This window comes from Arachis ipaensis, chromosome B8, assembly GCF_059453495.1.
Source record: "Arachis ipaensis isolate K30076 ecotype BB chromosome B8, ASM5945349v1, whole genome shotgun sequence".
Taxonomy (NCBI): domain Eukaryota; kingdom Viridiplantae; phylum Streptophyta; class Magnoliopsida; order Fabales; family Fabaceae; genus Arachis; species Arachis ipaensis.
The window spans coordinates 30,081,072-30,105,890 of record NC_142443.1 but is presented as its reverse complement, the minus strand read 5'-3'; positions in this window follow the sequence as shown (position 1 = coordinate 30,105,890).

The window sequence follows — 24,819 nt, the reverse complement described above, 5'->3', positions numbered from 1 at the left end:
CCATAGTCCAACTTAAGGACAATAAATAAAAGTGCTAGGTGGGAGACACCTGGGGCATGAAATTGTGATCACATTTTTCACAACTCGGCACAACTAACTGTCGTCTGAATCTCTGCTTTCCTACTGTCTTCTTCTCCAAATACGCATGGCTTCCTTCAATGGCAAGCTTTATGATCCTCTCAGATGAAAAATACCATGTACAACTACCACACGGCTAATCATCTGTCGGTTCCCACTAGCATCGGAATAGGACCCTTGTCCTTTTGCACACTGTCACTGTGCCCAACATTCGCAGGTTTGAAGCTCATCACAATCATCCCTTCCCAGATCCTACTCAGAATACCACAGACAAGGTTTAGACTTTCCGGATCCCAGGAATTCTGCCAATTGGTTCTAGCCTATACCACGAAGGTTCTATCCTCCGGACTCGGTCCGTAGATTAGAAACCCAAGAGATACGCACTCAAGCTGTCGTCCAATGACTACGTTGAGCTCAGATAGAATGGGAGTGCTTGTCAGGCATGCGTTCATAGGTTGAGGATAATGATGAGTGTCACGGATCATCATATTCTCTATATTGAAGTACGAGTGAGTATCTTAGAATAGAATCAAGCGTGATTGAATAGAAAACAGTAGTAATTGCATTAATCCATTGAAACACAGCAAAGCTCCTCACCCCCACCTATGGGGTTTAGAGGCTCATACTGTAGAAGATACAATATGAAGTGTAAAAAAATGTCATCCGGTGCTAAATAAATCTCTAAAAGTAGTTTTTAAACTAAACTAGTAACTTAGATTTACAGAAAATGAGTAACTAAGTGCAGATAGTGCAGAAATCCACTATTGGGGCCCACTTGCTGAGTGTTTGGGCTGAGCTTTCAAGCTTTCACGTGAATATGCCTCAATTTGGAGTTAAACGCCACCCTGGGTGCCAAAATGGGCGTTTAACGCCAAGAAATGTGCCAGTTCTGGCATTTTACGCCAGAAAGCTTTTGGCTGGCTTTTAGAGCCAGTTTGGGCCATCAAATCTCGGGCAAAGTATGGACTATTATATATTGCTGGAAAGCCCAAGATGTTTACTTTCCAATGCAATTGAGAGCGCACCAATTAAGATTCTGTAGCTCTAGAAAATCCTCTTCGAGTGAAGGAGGGTTAGAATCCAACAGCATCTGCAGTCCTTTCTCAGCCTCTGAATCAGATTTTTGCTCAGGTCCCTCAATTTCAGCTAGAAAATACCTGAAATTACAAAAAAAATACACAAACTCATAGTAAAGTCCAGAAATGTGATTTTTGCATAAAAACTAATAAAAATATAATAAAAAGTAAATAAAACATACTAAAAACTATGTAAAAACAATGCCAAAAAGGGTATAAATTATCCGCTAATCAACACCCCACCATGGTAACATCTTTTTCATTTTTCCTTTTGTATATATGGGTAAAATTAGTTTAATTTCATTTTTATGTTGGTTTTTTGGTTTAGTTAGTAGTCTAGTATGTTAAATAAGGTTTTATGGTGTTTTGATAGCTATTTGGAGGTTTGGAATGCTTGGTTTGGTGCAAGAACTTGGAAAAATTTTGAAAAACAGAGCACCATGCCAAGCGTACGCGTCACCCACACGTACGCGTGACCCCAAGTTTTTCGATCATCCACGCGTACGCCTCACCCATGTGTACGCATGGCCACCAAATTTTCATGCTCCCATACAAATTCCAGAGAGTTGTGCGAGTTTTAGGCTGGAATTGTGCCTCTAGCACAAAGTCCACCCACGCGTACGCGTCACCCCACGCGTACGTGATGCCTCTCTGATTTGTCCATCACGCATACGCAGCATAGCCATTTCACCTCACCACGCTTACGCGTCACTTCACGCCTATGCGTGAAGCCTGCCCTGTTTCACCACTCTTCTTTTCTTCTCTTCTTTCCATTTCTTTCTCTCTTCTCTCTTCTCTCTTCTCTTCTTTTGTTTCCCTTCTCCAACCATCATCCAACCCTACCAATCACCATCTATCACCATTTCTTTTAGTTAGTTAGTTAGTTAGTTATTTAGTTAGTTTAATTTTTGATTAATTTTATATTTTTCATGATAAGTGTTGGATTATTAATTTTGTTTACTGTTTGTTGTTGCTTATTAACTTGATGCTATTTTAGCATAATTATTTTTGTTATTCATTGTTGGATTCTTTGTTGAGGTTACAATTTGCTACCTGGTTTTGAGCTCCTAATGCCTAATGTTTTTAAATACCAAGTACTCACAACATTGCCTTCAAGTTTTTTTTAAATCTTTTGAATTGCATGTTCTGGCCACCATGTGATTTAAAGCATTTCATTATGATTAGGCAATAGTATATTATCAATGCATTTTTTGTTAGGTGATTCTTGTTTATGATTGACCCTTATTTACATCACCTATTTCATGCATTGATATTTATGGAATTGTGGAATTGGATCAAAAGCTTACCTAGTGACATATTTTTGAGCTTTCTAAGCTTTGTGGACTATTCTTGCTATGTGATTGAGTTTCACTTCTATCTTCTATTTCCTGAGTTCCATAGCACCCATGTGTTCTACTTCTATGCCACTTAGGTGTTGCAAACAACTTCAATATGTGTCATTGTTTGATGTGCGAGCTTTGCATTTCAATTGGTTCACTAAGTTTACTTACACATCAATCAATGTCCAATCCATTCATTATCCAATTCACAATTGCTTGATATTTGCTTGAATGCTTTTATGCTTCTTTATTCCTTGTTTGGTTATCTTAACCCACAAGTTTTCTTTGAAGTATCTTAAGCACACTAGAATGAGTGAAGTGCTTACTTCTTCTTGTGTACTTGTGACATAACTTTTAATATCAGTGTGTGTGTTCTAAACCGCATGCAATTTAGAATTCACGCACTTGTTTCATTAATGTCACACTAATTTACTCACTTCATTCTATTGATCATTACCTCATTCCAATAATATATGCTTCCTTGCTCTTGCATTTATTTGTCTCCTTATCGTGTATTCTATTTTCAGGATGAGTCATTATAAACAAAAATAGAAGTGGAAAAAAGAACACGCAGTAACCGGTTGATCCGCCAGCTGAAGATGGCAACCCGTGTAGTCGCCGTACCCCTTGCTCATCTTTGAATGCACCGAGGACGGTGCAATCTTTAAGTGTGGGGAGGTCGTCCGACCAATCGGCGTTTTTGGGTAACAAATTTCTAATCCTAACACTTTCACATTTTATTTTTCTTTCATTTTTAGGTCTTTTAGGATTTTTAGTTGAATTTTCTTGATTTGTATATATGTATAATAAGCTTAGTCAAAATAATGAGATTTTCCAAGGATTTTATCTATAGGGCACCCCAATTGATTAAAAATTTTTTTTTAGAACTTGCTTGAATTATATATATTGTGGAGCATGTTTTTGAGCTAAGAACACATAAGCAGGTGAGATTTGAGCCTAATTGTGTGGTTATATCATATAACCACTTATTTTCATTCTTGTGTGTGATTATTCTCTTTCTATGATTACAATCTTTGATTTGTTTGATTCTTTATGTCCATTATTTTGTGTATGAATGCACTTATATGATTGAGGCCATTGTTTCAAATAGCTCACTTACCTAAATAGCCTTACCTTTTATCTTCCATTGTTAGCCAACTTTGAGCCTATGCTAAACCCATTTGTTCTTAATTTTAGCACATTACAAGCCTTGAAGTGAAAAATAATAAATGTCCTTAATTTGGATCTTTGATTAGTTTAGGCTAGTGAGTGTGCGTATCATTCAAGTGTGGGAAAACTTGGGACATTGTTGAGGTAAAAGTATGTTTTTATATTTCTGTCAAAATTTTGGGAATTGGGTACATACTCGTGCATTAAATGTTTAAATCATATGCATTGGTACCTTTGTGTATAATTCATAAAAAAAGAAAAAATAGAAAAATAAAAAGGAAAAAAATATATAGAAAAGAAAAAAAAGAAAGAAAAAGAAAAACAATAAAAAGGGGACAAAATATCCCAAAGTGAAGTTCAATAATAATCAATGCATATGAGCTATGATAAAAAAGACAATGCACAAGTGTGTGAAAAAGTGAAGAATGGGTAGTTAGGTTAGCATTTAAATTGTATAGGTTGTCATAAGTTAGATGGGAAGTTTAGGTTAATCAAAGATTCAAATTTCTAGTCCACTTAACCAAATACAATCCTACCTTGACCCTAACCCCATTACAACCTATGGATAAGTCCTCATGATATTTGTATGCATGAATGAAATAATTGTTGATTGTTAGATGAAAAACAAATCTTGGAAAACATGATTAGGGGAGAATTGAGTGAATCAATCCTATACACTTGAGTGACTAGAGCGGATACATATCCAGTGAGGGTCCGATTGCTCAATTACATGTTTTCACCTATGATCATTTCTTTTCTTGCAAGTTTGTAAAATCTTTAATAATTCAATTCAATTGTAGTTTGACTTGGTTGTTAATACCTTTAGCCCTCATGTGCATATATGCTTTTTTCAAGTTGATTTATTTTGACTAAGTAGTTGCATTCATTTAGATAGATTGCATTTAGATAGGTTGCATTTAGGTTGTTTGCATTGAATAAATGTTGATACCCTTTGTTTCTTTCTTGGTTTAGCATGAGGACATGCTATTGTTTAAGTGTGGGGAAGTTGATAAACCCCATTTTTAGGGTTTATCTTGTGCTTAATTTAGAGAATTTTATCAACTTATCTCACATTTATTCAATGAAATAGCATGGTTTTGTAATTCTCCCTAAATTTGTACTTAAGTGTGAAAACATGCTTTTTAGGCCTTTAATTGGTAATTTTAATTCATCTTTAATTCTATCCGATACCTTGATATGTTTGTTGAGTGATTTCAGGTTCATAAGGCAATAATTGGATGGAAGAATCGAAGAGAAAAGCATGCAAAGTAGAGAATTCATGGAAAAACAAGGATTTGGAGCATTTAAAGCGACGCGCACGCATGACAGACGCGCACGCGTGAAGAGGTGCATCATCCAGGCGACGTGTACACGTGACATGATGCGTACGCATGAGAAGAAAACACCAAACGATGCGTACGCGTGACCCATGTGTACGCGTCACAACAAGCACGTGACCTCATTAAAGTGAAAATGCTGGGGGCGATTTCTGAGCTTCCCAGGCCCAAATCCAACTCATTCTAGAGACTATTTCACGCAGAATTGAAGATTGGACAAATGGGGAGAAATTAGTTTTAGGTTAGCATCATGTAGGTTAGTTTCTAGAGAGAGAAGCTCCCTCTTCTCTCTAGAATTAGGTTAGTAGTAGGTTAATTTCTCTTAGATCTAGGTTCAATTTCTTGTTTTCATCTTATTTACTTTACAATTTCTTGTTCTTATATCTTTTTTCTTCTTAGTTTTCTTGTGAATTTCCCTTTTCATACCTCTTTTATGTTTATGAGCACTCTTGTTGGATTTGGCTTTTCATTAATGCAATTTATGTTTGATGTTCTTATTGTTTAATTGCTTTGCTATTGTTGTTTTCTTGCTTTGAGTAGTTGTAGATTTATTATTCTTGCACGTTTATGTTGCTTTCTTTTTATGCCTTCCAAGTGTTTGATAAAATGCTTGGAAGGATGTTAGAGTAGATTTTTGTGTTCTTGGCTTGGATTGGTAACTTAGGTGAACTTGAGTTGCTAATGTCTAAGTGATTGATGATTGGTGTCCATTGACTCTAGCTTCCACTAAGTTAATTAGTGAAGTGACTAGGACTTATGGATTAGGATTAATGTAACTCATTTGACTTTCTTTTACTTGTTAGAGGATGACTTAATGGGATTGATCCTTACAATTATCATGTTGTGGTTAGTAACAAGGATAAAGATCCTTAACTATCAAACCTTGCCAAGACCTTTTTACCATTTGAGTTCCTTTACTTTATTGCCATTTATTTTTCTTGTCCTTTATTCAAAATCCCAAAAATACTTATCCCATAACCAATAACATGAACACTTCCCTGCAATTCCTTGAGAGAGGACTCGGGGTTTAAATACTTCGGTTATTTTTATTGGGGTTTGTACTTGTGACAAACAAATTAAATTTTGATTGAGGATTGTTTGTTGGTTTAGAACTATACTTGCAACGAGATTTCATTGAGAAATTCTTTACCAACAATTTTCCCTCATCAAATTTTTGGCGCCGTTGCCGAGGAATTGCAAATGTGTGCCTTGTTATTGGTAATTGTACATATATTAATATTGTGAATAGCTTGCTTTTTTTGATTTCCTTGTAAGTTTGCTAGTTTTAGGAATTTATTTTTATCATTTCTTATTAGTTCTTGTTTTTATTTTGTCTTTTCACCATGAATTCTCACCCTTTTGGCTATTAGTTTGGTTCAAATTATGTTGTAGGAAATGGGAACTACAATGATCATATGCATCAAGGATGGAACAACCAAAGGTGGGAGGAGCCATATGCATATGATCAACCTTCTTAGCAACAACCTCTTCTGGTTTCTTATAGGTATAATCCAACTCCTAATGCATATTAACCTAATGGATGTGGTGACCCTCATTGTGGTTGTCAACAACTACCACCATATGCTTATGAACCACCTCCTCAACATAGTTTTGAACCACCATACTCACAATTCCCCTTCTACCAAACACCTTCCTATTTCTCTCATCCCTCATACAGCCAATCACCCTTACCTCACTTTTGTGACCATTATGTAAGAAAATCTATAGAACCACCACAATTCCATCAGAATTACTCCCAAGAACCACCTCAATACACACCATCTCCATATTTACACCAAGAAGAACTATCTTCCTATTATGAACCAATTCTTCAAAATAATGAACCCTCCTATCCATCCCAATCTCCAATGGATGACACCCTTGGCCTTCTTCTTTAAGAGCAAGAAGAGATAAAAAAGGAGGTATTAAAATTCACGGCCGCCTTGACCAAGGTAGTAAACACTTTGGCCTCCCGATACTCATGCACTCAAAGTACTTCCATGGCCACATGTGAAAAATCAAATGAAGAGTGTAGCATGAAGGAGAGATTGGAAAATCCGGTGGAGAGTGAGGAGTTAGATTTTGTATTGGAACAATTGGAGGAAGTTATGATTGTTGAAGAAGAAGAAGAAGAAGTGGTTGAAGATTTAGGAGATGTTGAAAGTCCATGGGAATGTAGAATCATGGATCCCTCTTCCAAGAAGCTTGAAATTGATGTTGAGGAGGGTGTACAACCTCCAAAACATATCATGGTTGAAGATTTTGAAGAGGTCGATCAAGAGATGGATTCAATCATTGATGAATTCTTATCTTCAATTGAATCCTATCCCATTCGACTTAACATAGGGATTAAAGAAAAAGAGGCACAAATTTTGATGCCCTTGGTAAGCATGAAGAAGAGATTGAATTGGAAGAAAGCTACCAAGAGAAAGAGGTTGAAATTGAAGAAGCTTGCTTAGAAGTGGAGGTAATCAAGGAAGAACACAAGCGAGTAGAGCATGCAAGGACATTGAAAACACCTCTCCCTAAGCCATCACCATCCATTCTTTCATTCAAGTGGATAAATCTCTTATCTCTAAACTTTATTATCCCACTTGAATATGGTTTGCTTGAGACGGATGGGTAACTTAGAGCTCTTTGTGGCTTTAAGAGTAACAGGGACATGGTTAGTGGTTGGCATTGTAAATCAAAGTTCATGATGGTTGCATTTTCAAGGCTTAATAGCAAAGGTTGGTGTAGAACTAGATTGCTAGGGTCTAGGATGATGTTTGGTCACTTGAGTAAGAATTCCAAGATTATGGCACCCGGATGGATTAATGATGATAAACTTGAAGACAGGTGTAGAAACAAGGTTTGGGATCCGGAAATACATGATGATCAATTTTGGGAGCCCTTAACTTGTGCAGAACTCCATCAAGGCTTGGTGGCATTAATTTTGAAGAATGGAGCTTATTGGAAGTCCAAGCATTTTTTTGGATGTTCAAGGATGGATTCAAGCACAAGCCACCATGACAAGGAGCTCACCATAAGTCCAACTTAAGGACAATAAATAAAAGTGCTAGGTGGGAGACACCCCACCATGGTAACATCTTTTTCATTTTTCCCTTTTGTATATATTGGTAAAATTAGTATAATTTCATGTCTATGTTGGTTATTTGGTTTAGTTAGTAGTCTAGTATGTTAAAAAAGGTTTTATGGTGTTTTGATAGCTGTTTGGAGGTTTGGAATGCTTGGTTTGGTGCAAGAACTTGGAAAATTTTGAAAAACAGATCACCATGCCACGCGTACGCGTCACCCACGCGTACGCATCACCCACGCGTACGCGTGACCCCAAGTTTTTCAACCATCCACGCGTATGCCTCACCCACGCGTACGCATGGCCATCAAATTTTCATGCTCCCAAACAAATTCCAGAGAGTTGCGCAAGTTTTAGGCTAGAATTGTGCCTCTAGCACAAAGTCCACCCACGCGTACACGTCACCCCACGCGTACGTGTCACCTCTCTGATTTGTCCATCACGCGTATGCGTGACTCACGCGTACGCGTCGTACCCATTTCACCTCACCACACTTACGCGTCACTTCACGCGTATGCATGAAGCCTGCCCTATTTCACCACTCTTCTTTTCTTCTCTTCTTTCCATTTCTTTCTCTCTTCTCTCTTCTCTTTTTTTCTTTCCCTTCTTCAACCATCATCCAACACTACCAATCACCATCTATCACCATTTCTTTTAGTTAGTTAGTTGGTTAGTTATTTAATTAGTTTAATTTTTGTTTAATTTTCTATTTTTCATGATAAGTGTTGGATTATTAATTTTGTTTACTGTTCGTTGCTGCTTATTAACTTGATGCTATTTTAGCATAATTGTTTTTGTTATTCATTGTTGGATTCTTTGTTGAGGTTACAATTTGCAACTTGGTTTTGAGCTCCTAATGCTTAATGTTTTTGAATACCAAGTACTCACAACATTGCCTTCAAGTTTTTTTTAGATATTTTGAATTGCATGTTCTGACCACCATGTGATTTAAAGCATTTCATTATGATTAGGCAATAGTATATTATCAATGCATTTTTTTAGGTGATGCTTGTTTATGATTGACCCTTATTTACATCACCTATTTCATACATTGAGATTTATGAAATTGTGAAATTGGATCGAAAGCTTACCTAGTGACATATTTTTTAGCTTTCTAAGCTTTGTGGACCATTCTTGCTATGTGATTGAGTTTTACTTCTATCTTCTTTTTCCTGAGTTCCATAGCACCCATGTGTTCCACTTCTATGCCACTTAGGTATTGCAAAAAACTTCAATATGTGTCATTGTTTGATATGTGAGCTTTGCATTTCAATTGGTTCACTAAGTTTACTTACACATCAATCAATGTCTATTCATTATTAAATTCACAATTGCTTGATATTTGCTTGAATGCTTTTATGCTTCTTTATTCCTTGTTTGGTTATCTTAACCCACAAGTTTTCTTTCAAGCACACTAGAAGGAGTGAAGTGCTTACTTCTTCTTGTGTACTTGTGACATAACTTTTAATATCAGTGTGTGTGTTCTAAACCGCATGCAATTTAGAATTCATGCACTTGTTTCATTAATGTCACACTAATTCACTCACTTCATTCTAGTGATCATTACCTCATTCCAACAATATATGCTTCCTTGCTCTTGTATTTACTTGTCTCCTTATCGTGTATTCTATTTTCAGGATGAGTCATTATAAACAAAACGGAAATGGGAGAAAGAACACGCAGCAACCGGTTGATCTGCCAAGCTGTGCCCACGCACACTTTGGAAGGTGCATTCTGTTGAGGGCGTTCGCACGTCTTATGCGAGCGAACAGAATTATAAAATTTTGTACTTGTGTATATAGAATTATAGAGAACGGAGGCTTAGGTTTCTGATGTACTGAGAATACGTTTGGTGGAGTGAAAAGAGAGAAAGATACATGAATTGAGAAACTGATGAACTAATGAGTTCAGAATGGAAATATTGAATTGACAGTGGTTGAGATGAGTCGAGGACTCGGAATGGAATGATGGATCCCTGTTATATTGAAAAACGTTTTTTGAAAACCATTGAATTACTGTTTTATATTGAGACTATGGAGACGCTATGCGCCCGGCAGGGACGGTGGTTGGATCCCGCCTGTCGAGGTAGCGGTGGCGGCATAAGGGCGGTGGTTCATCCCGCTTGCGTTGAGATGTGAGGTCTGTGGCAATAGCATCCTGCTCGCATCCCTTCGGATCACTGGAGTGTGCAGGCACAAAATCCTGGACGGTGTTCCAAGCACCATATCTCGGGGGTTCCCAATTATGATTCCGAAGGGCGATATTTCCATGGAGATGTGTCGGGTTGGCAGTTGAACCGACAATTTGATATCACAACCAGTAGGACATGCATTCATCATGTGCATCTTCTATCTGTTTGTATGCTTTGCCGACTTGTAATTGCTTGCCTAATTGTATAACATGCCTAATTGTCTATTTGAATTTCTTGATATATATGCCTATACTTGTGTTTTACTTGCATTGATATTAATTGTGCTTTCTGCTAGGATTGAGGAGGCTCGGAAGGCGGTGGCGATGGGATCGCATGGAAGATAGGTTGGTGAAGGCTGTGGGACAGCGAAGAGTTGTTAGTTAGAAAATCCTTTAAGATAGACTACTGATAAACCACTATTTTATGGTTTATCTTGTGCTCAGTTGAGTAGATTTTATCAATCTTTCATACACTTATCCATACAAAATGCATGGTTTTACATTCTCCTTCCTGATTTTGTGCTATGATTGAAAACATGCTTCTTTGGCCTTATATTTGCTAATATTAATCCTCTCTTATTACCATTAGATGCCTTGATATGTGTGTTAAGTGATTTCAGGGATTACAGGGCAGGAATGGCTTAGAGGATGGAAAGGAAGCATGCAAAAGTGGAAGGAATACAAGAAGTTGAAGAAATTGCTAAGTTGTCCAGCCTGACCTCTTGGTACTAAATTGACCATAACTTGAGCTAAAGAGGTCCAAATGGGATGGTTCTAGTTGCATTGGAAAGCTAACATCCGGGGCTTCGCAACAATATATAATTTTCCATAGCTTCTCTGAAGCCAAGTGACGCAAACGCGTGGATCATGCGGACGCGTGACCTGGCAGAAACGCAATCCACGCAAACGCGTGGACGACGCTTCCGCGTCACTTTCCCGCGACCTGTACATACCAGAATACACTGGGGGTGATTTTTGGGCTATTTTTGACCCAGTTTTCGGCCTAGAAAACACATATTAGAGGCTATAAAGTGGGAGAATGCATCCATTCATAAAGAAGTCTTCCATTATTCACTTTTCATAATTTAGATGTAGCTTTTAGAGAGAGAGGTTCTCTCCTCTCTCTTAGGTTTTAGGATTAGGATTCCTCTTAAAGGATTTAGGATTTCAACTTCCGCTCAGGTTCAATATTCCTTTTACTTTATATTTCTCTTCTACTTTCAGATACTTTAATGCTTTTATTTAATTACTTATGTTGCCAAATTGGCTTATGAACCATTCATGTTAGGATTTTCTTTATTTAATATAAATTGAGATATTTCAGATTTATGATTCTTATTTAGCTTTTTATATTCTTGGCTTTAATTGATTAACTGGATACTCTTGAGTTATCAAACTTATCGTGATTGTTAATTGTTATTTTTGCTAATTGAATTGAATTCCCCTAACTCTAGTCCTTTCTTAGGAGTTGGCTAGGACTTGAGGATCTAACTAATTAGTCCACTTGACTTTCCCTTGCTTTAGTAAAGGTTAACTAAGTGGGATTAAAACTCAATTCTCATCACCATCGATAAGGATAACTGGGATAGGACTTTCGAATTTTCATACCTTGCCAAGAGATTTTATTATTATTAATTTATTTTACTTGTCATTTAAATTACTTGTTCCTTACTTTCAAAACCCCCAATTTACAAAACTCATAACCAATAATAAGAATATACCTCCCTGCAATTTCTTGAGAAGACGACTCGAGGTTTAAATACTTCGGTTATCAATTTATTTAGGGGTTTGTTACCTGTGACAACCAAACGTTTGTACAAAAGGATTTTCTGTTGGTTTAGAAGCTATACTTGCAACACGATTATATTTGTGAATTTCTTTACCGATAGAAAAACCCTTCGTCAAAATAGCGCCGTTGCCGGGGAATTGCAAACGTGTGCCTTATTATTGGTTATTGTAAATATTTTCTTTTTGCTTGTTTATTTGTTTTTATTTTTGCTTTTATTTTTGCTTTTTCATAAATTAAGAGGTTAATTATTGGTTTTTATTTAGTTATTACAAATTTTTCAAAAATTTGTTTTTCGTGTTCATCTTGACCTTCAAGTTGTTCTTAGTTGTTTTCTTCATTTTGATCTAAAAATTTTAAGTTTGGTATCATTTTATTATTTTTCTCTTTCCTCATTTAATTCAAAAATATCTTTTCTCTTTATTTTAATTGAATTTTCGAAATTTGTATTTAAAAAAATTCAGATTTTTATTTTAAATTTTTTTTATCTTATCTTATCTTAATTTTTAAATTTCAAAATTCAAATCTTTTTCAAAAATCATATCTTTTTCAAAATCTTATCTTATCTTATTTCAAAATCAAATTTCAAATTTCAATATTTAAATTCCAAAATTCAAATTTCAAAATTTAAAATTTTAAAAATCAAACTTTTTCAAAATTTAAATCTTTTTCAAAACTTTATCTTATATTGTTGACTTTTACAAAATTCAAATTCAAAAATTTAAAATTCAAAATTTCAAATTTCAAAATTTCAAAATTTAAAATTCAAATTTTAAAATTTAATTTTCAAATTCAAAATTTAAATTTCAATAACCTTTTAATTTAAATTTGTTTTTATTTTCGTTTTTAATTTTTATTTTTTATTATGAGTTCTCACCCCCATCGTTTTGAGTTTGGTTCTAATGCTGTTGTAAGGAATGGAAGCTATAACAGGAACATGCATCAATGTCAGAACAATCAGAGATGGATGGAGCCACGAGGATCTGATCAACCCTTTAGGCAACAACACCTTCCAAACTACCATGGACAACGACCATTTACCAATGCATGTCGAGACAATAATTATGGTGGACCCTCTTGTAATTACCGACAAGCCCCATCATACGCCTATAAACCACCTTCTCAACACAGCTTTGAACCACCATACTCACAAGCCACCTACAACCATTCACCTCCATATGACCCTAATCCTTATCCACCACACCAACCACCATATGAACCACACCCAGAACCACCACCTCAATATTCACCATCTCTATATCCTTATCAAGAAGAACCACCTTCCTATTATGAACCTTTTCTCCAAAATAATGAACCCTCCTATCCACCCTAAACTCCATTGGATAACAACGCCCTTAGTGCTATTCTTCAAGGGCAAGAAAAGATGAATAAGAGTGTGCTAAATTTTGCGGCCGCCTTAGGCGAGTTAATGAATCGATTAGCTTCCCAACGTTCGGACACTCAAGGAACTCCCACGGCTTCATGTGGAGAATCTACTGAAGAACGCAGCATGAAGGAGAAGCTAGAAACTCCGGTGGATAGTGAGCAGCATAAATTTGTATTGGAACAATTGGAGGAAGCCATAATCATTGAAGAGGAAGAAGTGGTCGAAGACTTAGGAGATGCGGAACGTCCATGGGAAAGCCCAGTCATAGAGCCTCCTTCTAAGGAGTTTGAATTTGATGTTGAGGAGGGTGTACAACCTCCAAGGCATATCATGGTTGAAGACTTTGAAGGGGATGATCAAGAGATAGATTCAATCATTGATGAATTCTTATCTACAATTGAACCCTCTCCCATTGGACTAGACATGGAGATTAAGGAAGAAGAAGCACAACCTCCCATGCCCTTGGTAAGCAATGAAGAAGAGATTGAATTGGAAGAAAGGTACCAAGAGGAAGAGGTTGAAATTGAAGAAACTTGCAATAAGGTGGAAGTTGTCCAAGAAGAGCACAAGGGAGTGGAGCTTAAAATCACCTTGCCAAAGTTACTGGAGACCTCTCCCCAAAGGCCATTACCACCCAATACAACATTCAAGTCGGTAAAATTTATATCCCTTAGCCTTCTCATTCCACTTGAATATGGTTTACTTGAGACAGATGGTCAGCTTAGAGCTCTTTGTGGCTTTAAGAGTAAGAGGGAGATGGTTAGTGGTAGGAGTCGTCATGCAAGATTCAATATGGTGGAAAGCTCAAAGTTTAAATGCAAAGGTTGGTGTAAAGCTCAACTAAATGGGTCTAGGAAGTTGTTTGGTCGCTTTAGTGAGAATTCAGATTGCTTGCTACCCGGATTGAATCATGATGATCAACAAGAAGACGGGTGCAAAAGCAAGGTTTGGGACCCCAGAATTCATTCTACCAATCAACACTCTTGGGGCCTTGTCACTTGCTTCAACTTGCTTGAAGGCTTTCTACGCCTAGTTTGGGATCCCGGAGGCTACTGAAATTCCAAACATTGGTGGAGATTTCTGGCTGAATTCAAGCACAAGCCACCATAACAGGAAGCTCACCAGATGTCCAACTTAAGGACTTTAACTAAAAGTGCTAGGTGGGAGACAACCCATCATGGTATGATCGTTCCTTTTCTTTAATTTTGAGTTTATTTCATTTTGTTTGTTTTTTATTTTTATTTTATTCTATTTTTATTGAACCTGAAATTATTCATAGCATCCACATTATCACTGTATTTTGCATTCTGCATAATAATAAAAAAAAAATCACACGCGACGCGTTCGTGTCACCAGTGCATTGGGAAGAAAAGAAAATTGAACAGAAAGTCACGCGAGAGCGTGGCTGGAGGCGTGCCTTTGGCACAAGTTGAACCACGCGACCGCGTCGCTGACGCGTCCGCGTCATGTGGGAAAAATGCCTCCTACGCGTCCGTGTCACCCACGCGAACGCGTGGTTCTGTAAAATCGATGTAAATGGGTGTATGGCAGTATGTTGGGCTGGAATGGGGCTGGCATGCTAGAAGCACAAGCCCTACCACGTGAACGCGTTCCCCACGCGGCCGCGTCGTTTTCCAAAAATGGCCATCCACGCGATCGTGTCAACCACGCGACCGCGTCACCCAAAAATTTGGCAGAAAGAGTTTTGAACAGAGAGTTGCACGAACGCGAGGCTGCACTCGTGCCAATCGCACAAATCAGGTCACGCGATCGCGTGACCCACGCATCTGCGTCACCTGACCTTATCGCGCACCACGCGACCGCATCACTCACGCGTCCGCGTCGCCTGCGCCGCACAGCTTATCCAAATCAGCGCCAAAAATCTTATCTTTTCTTCCCAAATCCCAATTTTTCCTCCCTCCTTTCTTCCTTACTTCTTCTTCCCTTCTTTCCCTTCTCATTCTTCTTATCTTTCATTTTATTTTACTTAATTTATTTGCATATTTCATTCATTGTATCTTAATTTTGTGCACATTTTTATTTTCTTTTCTAAATTCATTATTTTTCCTTTGGTGTTAAAATTTTCTTATTTAACTGTTGCATATTATCCTTTGCAAACCAATGTTGAGCCTATTATACCCCCTTTGTTCTTTACTTTAGCACATCATTAACTCTAAGTGGAAAACAATAATGTCCTTAATTTGAATCCTTGGTTAGCTTAGACTAGTGAGAGTGCTTATGATTTAAGTGTGGGGAAAGTGGGTTTGGAAACATTTGGTTTGATAATTGAGTATGTTAGAATTTTTTGAAAATGTGAAAGAATGCTGAGAATATGTTCATGCATTCATTAAATTAATCATATGCATTGAGAAAAACAAAAGAAAAAAAATTTTTAAGAAAAGAAAAATAGAAAAAGAAGAAAAAAAAAGAGCAAATAAATAAAAGGGGATAAAATACCCCAAAGTAAGTGGTGAAAGCAATGCATAGGTACTGTACTTAAAATTAGAATGCATGAATATGTGGAAAACATGGTTAATGACAGTTAGGTTTTGTATTTTGATTACATGGATTGTCTAAAGTTAGGTGGAAAGTTTAAGTTAATTGAGGATTCAGATTTTAGTCCACTTGGCCAAATACAATCCTACCTTGACCCTAACCCCATTACAACCCTTAAAAGACCTATTGATATGTGTATCTGTGCATTAATTCTTTGTTGATTGTTAGATGAAGGGCAAGCCTTAGAAAGCAATATTAGTAGAGAATTGAGAGAATCAAACCCTTAAACACTTGAGTGATTAGAGTGTATACACTTCCAGTGAGGGTTCGATGCTCGATTCTTTGTTCCCGGCTTTCATGAGCTATTTTCTTCTGCAAGTTTACTTGTACTTTATTTTATGATTTGAATTAGTGAAATCCAGTTCATATTTGTTCTTGAAGGATTTGTTTACTTTTAACTAAGTAGGTAAAAGCATTCTGCATTTAGTTGTATTCATAGGTTGCATTTCATATATTCTACCATTCCCCTTCACTCTTTTAGTTCTCTTAAGCTTAGCATGAGGACATGCTAACGTTTAAGTGTGGGGAGTTGATAAATCACTATTTTATGGTTTATCTTATGCTCATTTGAGTAGATTTTATCAATCTTTCATACATTTATCCATACAAAATGCATGGTTTTACATTCTCCTTCCTGATTTTGTGCTATGATTGAAAACATGCTTCTTTGGCCTTATATTTGCTAATATTAATCCTCTCTTATTACCATTAGATGCCTTGATATGTGTGTTAAGTGATTTCAGGGATTATAGGGCAGGAATGGCTTAGAGGATGGAAAGGAAGCATGCAAAAGTGGAAGGAATACAAGAAGTTGAAGAAATTGCTAAGTTGTCCAGCCTGACCTCTTGGTACTAAATTGACCATAACTTGAGATACAGAGGTCTAAATGAGATGGTTCCAGTTGCTTTGGAAAGCTAACGTCTGGGGCTTCGCAATGATATATAATTTTTCATAGTTTCTCTGAAGCCAAGCGATGCGAACGCATGGATCACCGAGTGTATCTCCGTGGAAGAGCGCCACTTTTATTGGTGAAGAAGAAGGATGGAGGAATGTGACTTTGTGTGGATTACCGACAGTTGAACAAAGTGACTGTGAAGAACAAGTACCCGGTGCCAAGGATAGATGACTTGATTGATCAACTGCACGGAGCTAGAGTATTTTCAAAGATTGATTTGAGATCCGGTTACCATTAGATACGGGTGGAAGAGGACGACACTCCGAAAACTGCATTCAGGACGCGCTGTGGGCACTACGAGTTTGCGGTGATGTCCTTTGGGTTAACAAATGCACCTGCTGTGTTCATGGATTACATGAACAAAGTATTTGGTCTCTTTTTGGACAAATTTGTGGTGGTTTTCATAGATTATATCTTAGTTTATTCTAAGATGGTGAAGGAGCATGAGGAACACTTGAGAATTGTGTTGCAAATTTTGAAGGAGCAGAAATTGTATGCTAAGTTTTCCAAGTGTGAGTTTTGGAAGGAGGAAGTGAAATTCTTAGGTCATGTGGTGAGCAAAGGAGGAATAGCGGTGGGTCCTTCTAAGGTAGAAGCGGTGATGGAATAGGAAAGACCAACAACGGTGACGGAAGTTAGGAGTTTCTTGGGCTTAGCCGGATATTACCGGAGATTCATTGAAGGATTTTCCCGGATTGCACTACCGATGACTAAGTTGACAAGGAAGGAGGTGTCGTTTGTGTGGACGTCGGGGTGTGAAGAAAGTTTTCAGACCTTGAAGCAAAAGTTAACTTCAGCACCTGTTTTGATTTTACCAGAACTTAACGAACCATTTGAAGTATACTGTGATGCTTCCTTGAAGGGTTTGGGTTGCGTGTTGATGCAACACCAGAATGTGGTGGCATACGCATCGCGTCAGCTGAGACCTCATGAGGTAAATTACCCAACTCATGACTTGGAATTAGTGACGATTGTGTTTGCATTGAAGATTTTGAGACACCACTTGTACGGAGTGAGGTTTAGCGTCTTTTCTAATCACAAGAGTCTCAAGTACATCTTTGATCAGAAAGAGCTTAATATGCGTCAGAGGAGGTGGATCGAGTTGCTAAATGATTATGATTTTGACTTGAGTTATCACCCTGGAAAGGCGAATGTGGTGGCGGATGCGTTGAGTCGGAAGTCTTTAACGATAGCTTGGATGAGAATCAAGGAAGAGGAGTTAGTGGATAAGTTTGTGGATCTTAAGTTGGATATTGGTGAAGTTGCTGGAAGAGCTTGTTTGAATCAGTTGCAGATTTAAAGTACGTTTAAATCAGGGATCCAGAGAGCTCAGCAAGATGAGCAAAAGCTTCAGTAATTATTTCAACCAGTTGGCAAGAAGAGGCACGGAGAGTTTACTAAGGATGATAAAGGGCTGTGGAGATATAAAGGGATAATTTATGTGCTAGATGTCAGGAGTTTGAGGCAAGAATTGTTGTTGGAAGCTCACAACAGTGGGTTTTCCATTCACCCAAGAAGTACAAAGATGTACTATGACTTAAAGAAGATGTTCTGGTGGCTTGGAATGAAGAATGATGTAGCTACTGTTGTATCCAAATGTCTGACATGTCAGAAGGTAAAGATAGAGCATCAGAAACTGTCGGGAATGCTACAGCCACTTGAAATTCCTCAGTGGAAGTGGAAAGGAATTGCAATGGACTTTGTAACCGGTTTACCGAGGACTAGGTCGGGATTTGATGCGGTTTGAGTGATCGTGGATCGCTTAACCAAATTCGCTAATTTTCTAACTATCCGAGCAAACTATTCAATGGAGGAGTTGGCAAGATTGTATATCAAGGAGATTTAAGGTTGCACGGTATCCCATCGAGCATAGTATCGGACTGTGATCCCCGATTCACGTCAATGTTTTGGGGAGCTTTCCAAAAAGCTTTCAGTATGAAGCTATGTCTCAGCACCGCATATCATCCAAAAACGGATGGACAGTCGGAGAGGACTATCCAGACGTTGGAAGATATGCTAAGAGCATGTGTTTTGGATCAACCCGGAAGTTAGGACCGTTACATGCCATTGGTGGAGTTCGCATACAACAATAGCTTTCATACAAGCATTGGGATGGCTCTGTATGAGGCCTTGTATGGACGGAAGTGCCAATCTCCACTTTGTTGGTATGAGACTGGTGAAGTGTTTTAGGTCCTGATTTGGTAGTAGAAACTACTGAGAAGATTAAGAAGATTCGGGAGAGAATTCTAACGGCATAGAGTCGACAAAAAAGTTATGCAAATCAGAGAAGGAAATCGTTGGAATTTGAAGTAGGAGAGCATGTATTTCTGAGGGTTACACCAACAACTGGGATTGGAAGAGCAATCAAAACAAAGAAGTTGAATCTGAGGTATATAGGACCGTTTGAGATTCTGAGGTGATTCGGGCCGGTGGCTTATCAAGTAGCTTTGCCGCCTCACTTATCTAACTTGCATGACGTATTCCACGTGTCATAACTCCGTAAGTACACGTCGGATGCGGCTCATGTGTTAGATCCCTAGTCGGTCGAGTTGAAGGAGAACTTGACTTTTCAAGTAACGCCGGTACGAATTGACGACACCAGTCTGAAGAAGTTACATGGAAAGGAAGTTCAGTTAGTCAAAGTAGCTTGGAAGAGAGCAGGAGTGGAGGAGCATACTTAGGAGTTGGAATCCGAGATGCGGAAGGATTATCCCGAGCTATTTTCAGGAAATCACTAAATTTTGAGGACAAAATTTCTTATTTGGTGGGGAGAATGTAAGAACCGAGACTAATTAATCGTCTAATTAAATAATTAATATTGCCCAAATTAGGTTCCAAAAACTTAGAATGAGAATTAAGGGATTTAAGTATGATTTTTGGACTCAGTGCCTTTTTCTGAGTCTGAAAATGTATTTTCTGCGAAAAACTGAGTAAAACCGCGAACCGGCAGCCGAACCAGTCAAATCGGTTTAAGTCTGTCCGGTACTGTGCGAGAAAAATTAAAAACATTAGAAAACCTTAGAAAAATAATTAAAGTAAAAAACCGGACGTTAATTTTAAAAGTTTAGCCCAAAGTTGGACCAAACGGGCTAAAAACGCTAACGAGTTGGACCGGGCCCAAGTTGGGCCCAAGCCCAACATATATATATACTCTCATTAAAGGCCAATTCAGCACACAACACTTAAACACAACACCCACACCAGCTGAAATCAAAAAAGGGAGAAGAGAGAAGAAGCACTATTCATCACCATCTTCTCAAGCTTATAACTTGAGCTACAGAGCTCCGATCGCTGCACCGTTTGCGGCCAGCGATCCTTGCGAAGAGCTCTACAAAACCCACCTAAGAAACTGGTAAGGAGATCATGAAATCCTTCTCAGTCTTCCTTTCAAAATTTTGAATTTTTAGGATTTTGTATTGAGTGAAATTTTGTGATTTTGGGTGTTTAGGTACACTCTAGCACTTGATTACCATTGGGTCTTACTTCCAAAACTGTTGGGTAAGATGAGTTGTTCTTGAACCTTTGTAAATTGATTAATTATGAGCATTAGGTTTTGATTCATATGAAATGTGTGATATTTGCTTGAATATTGGAGCTTGTTGGTGAGTGTTGATGCTTGTTGGAGTTGATTGGTGGCTTGGATTGTGGTTGCAAGCTTAACTTGTCCTCAATTAGGGTTTTGGTACATATTAGGAATCGGCCAAGGTATGGTTTCGGTTTTCTCTATGTAATATATAATATTTCTGGACACTTAGGCTAGCGACCTATAGGATAGGATTGAATAAAATTGGTTGTTGGAATTGTTGTATGATGATTTGATGATTTGGGATGTTGATGAATTGAAATGTTGATATTGAATGTATGGTATTGGAGATTGAGATTGAAATTGATTATGATGATTGTTGGTAATGGTGGAAAGATAATTGAATTAATGTGTTGGTTGAGACATGAATGTATTGTTATGTATTTGATGATGGGGATTGATGATTGCATGAGGTTTGGTGGTGAATTGAGGTATGAAAAATGTGAATTTGATGTGTTTGGGAGTTTGATGAAATGGTGGTTTAGTTTTGGTTGTAGAATTGGAAAAATTGATAATTTGTGAACTTTTGGTAAAACTGAAATTTTGGTGAACATCAATGAATCATATCTTGAGCTACCGTGCTTAAAATTCAATACATTTTATATCAAATGAAAGATAATTGAACAAGCTTTAAAATGGTTTAAATTTTGTGGAAATCCGAATTTGGTAGAAGAAGATATAATGGTTGAAAGTTTGGTGCCAAAATCTGAATTATACAAGTGTTGCAGAATTTTATGATTTCTGGTTTGTGTGCACACACACAGCTCTGTGCGCACGCACAACCCGTGAATTTTTGAACCTGTGCGCATGCACAACCTTGTGCGTACGCACACACGGGATGTGGATACTGGTGAGAGAGCTAGCATGCTCTGTGCGCACACACAACTAACAAAGTTTTGCAAGCTGTGCGCACGCACACTTTGGAAGGTGCATTCTATTGAGGGCGTTTACACGCCTTGTGCGAGCGAACAGAATTATAAAATTTTGTACCTGTACGTACGCACACCTCTATGCATACGCACACTTTTTGAAAATTCTCCTGGGCGTGCGCACGCACACCCCTGTCTATTGATTAACGCTGTTAGCTTACCGTTGCACAATTACTGATGTTAAGTCTGGCCAACTTAATATTGATGGTTTATGTGTACGGAAAAGTTAATAGGTTATTATAGACGAATTAGAATTGATAAGTAATGGGTAATGTGAGTCACGTAGTTCGAGAATTCCAGAGTTTGCTTTTCGTGCTTGGATTCGACTTATAAATCTTGTTTGCGTCGCTTAAGTTGGCATATCGTTTCTTCTTTACTACCCTCATTGAAGTTCCTTGACTCGGATTCCTTTCTTGAACCATGATTTGACAATTCTTCGACCATATTTTATTATTTGTCCATAGCCTTGTTTGATTGTATTCCTGAGAATTTGCTTGAAACTTTCAAAACATATCCGTCTTTATCATTGATTATATTCCTCGTCATGAATCTTGTGCTCATTGATCTGATCTTAAACCTGTTTTGGCGTGATGCATGATTCCTAAGTCTTGAGCGATTTGAACCTTGAAAGTTATGGTTTGACTAAGCTAACTATGTAATTTGATTCTTTTGCTTCATGCCTAATGTATATCTTGATCTGATCATATTCTTGATTATCTCTTAAATTCTCGACATCATAGTTTCTGACCTTGAATTCCTCTATGTGATTTGTGTAACTTCTTGACATAATCTGAACTTGTTTTGGTGTGATACATCATTCCTTATAGTCGATTTCTATAGTTCTTATTTTGGATTGAAAAAGTTTTAAATTGACTTTTCCCTGCCTAACGCTGTTCCACAATCATCCTTCGAACTTTTGATGAGACCACTTTTAATTTAGCATATACTTCCCAAAATGGATTCAGAAAAACTTTTTTATATGGCTTAGATCTGTTTATCTGCAATGTTTCATCTATCCTTTTATAGACATGTGAAAATAATTTCTACCCTAGATTTCCTTCTTTGACTACAACTTGATTTACTTTCAACCTTATCACAATTTTTATATGTATTCTTATGTGATTTCGCATCCGAGTATTTTTCAAGACTCTTGAGAGAATATTTTTGTTCATAGACTAATTAAATTTTATTTTTCAAACTTTGCATATTTTATTTTAATTTTGGTTGTTTTGATGCAATACCTTATGTAAACTTTTCGTATTTCTTTTGAGAAAGTGAATTCATTTATTCTTGAGATTGTCCATTCTTTATACACGCTACCATTGACTTCTAGTATTCTTTTTAACTCAGCTAAAATTCGGTCTAAATAAATGCACCGTTCTTCTTCTTGATTATTCCTACCGAAGTTCTTAGATTCAAATTCCTTCTCAAGATTACAACTTGATTTCCTATCAACCTCGCTGTTGTTTTTATACAAATTCTTATTTGATTATGTACCTAAAGTATCCTTCAAGGTTTTCGAGGAAATATTTTATCCTTAGTCTAACTAATTTTCATTTCACAAATCTTGCATAATCTAGTTCGATTTGAAATTGTTTTAACATGACGCAATATTTACATTTTTGCTGATTCTCTTTAATTTTGCAAATGACGTTCTTGACTTTGGTCACTCTCCTCCTATGGACCTTGTACCTTGATACAATTTGAATTCAATTCTAACAAATGTACGATTTATTTCTCATTGTCTCCATTGAAGTACTTTAAACTTTCAATACGTCTGCCTCTTATTCGTAAAATACTGTTTGAATCTTTCGAAATGTTTATCTTTGTCATTATACTTCTCTTCATGAACCCTGTACTCTTTGACATGACATTGAAATTGTTTTGGTATGATACCGATTCTTAGACCTTTGAAAAATCTTAAGTTCTCCTTTTAATTATGTAGTATTGGCTTATGCGTTCTAATCATACCGTGCGATTTGATGTGTCATTTATATTGAACATTTTTGTTTCAATTTCTTTTCTTGAAATGTAATTTAGATTTCTTTGCTTTACAATATATACCTTACGTATATCTTGATCTGTTACTTCTGACTATAATAAGACTCTTGCAACACGGTGGTTGATCTTATATTCTACCACGAGCTATGAAACCCTTGGGGTAATATGAAGTTGTTCCGTTGCGATGCATTACTATTGTCTTTAACCATTCTTCTTCTATAAAATTCCATACTTCTTCGACTCAGCATTGAATCTGTTTCAAACTAATGTGTTGTTTTTCTTCTTATTGATCCTATCGAATTTCTCTGATTCAAGAGTTACCCTTGTAGTTGCCAATTAATTCCTTTTCGGAAATCTTCATTGCTTGTGTATCCTTATTTACTTGCAATTTCATTCATTCTTTCAAATCATTATGAGTGTTGTCCTTGTCGCTTGTTATTTCTTTCTAAAATCTTGTATCCTTCTGAGTAAACACGAGATTTATTTTAATGTCACATGCGATCTTTAGATATGGAAAGTGATACGTTAGTTCTTAGGACACGGTTCGTGGATGCAGAAGATGAAGCTGGTAAGTGTGCGATGCCACAAGATGTTACGCAAAAGAGTTTTGTTGATATTAGGCTTAGCTTGTAACCGGTAGTGAGCCTGCGAAATTATTGACGAGGTTGAGAACTTTCGAATGAATCGTTGGATACAAGTACAATTGAAAGTTGTGATGGGGAGCTATGTTAAAGCCCTTGATGTTGACACCATGAAACCTTTTTGTTTTGAATTTATCTTGTAACTTTTGCCTTACACCACATAATTCTCTTATATCCAAGTCTTATGGCTTATCAGGTATCTGAAAATTTATATATATGCCAAGACTTCTTTCTTTTCTAAAGTAGTCGAAAGTAAAGTATTAACACTATGTAATATCTTGTGTATTACTTTAATTTTTGTGGACGAAAATTTTTATTAGGTGGGTAGGATGTAAGACCCAAAATTTTTGAAAAATATTATGAGTTAATTCCAATGTATTTATTTATTAAAGACATTATTTTTAGAAACTATTTTATTAAAAGTAATTAATCAAGTTTTGATAATTAAATTAGAAATTTTACTTAATCTCATAATTATTGAATAATTTTCTATATTTAAATTATACAACTTAACAGTTGTTATAGAATAAGAATTTTATATGATTTAGTTTAAATAATGGAGATTTTGGAATTTAATACTTTAATTTTTATAAATAAAGAAAATAAATTATATTATCTCTAATTTTAAATTAGAATACTTGATTAAAAGTCAATTAGCATATTGATAATTGAGTAATATTTTTAGAGTAATTTTAAGAGATTAAATTATATTTT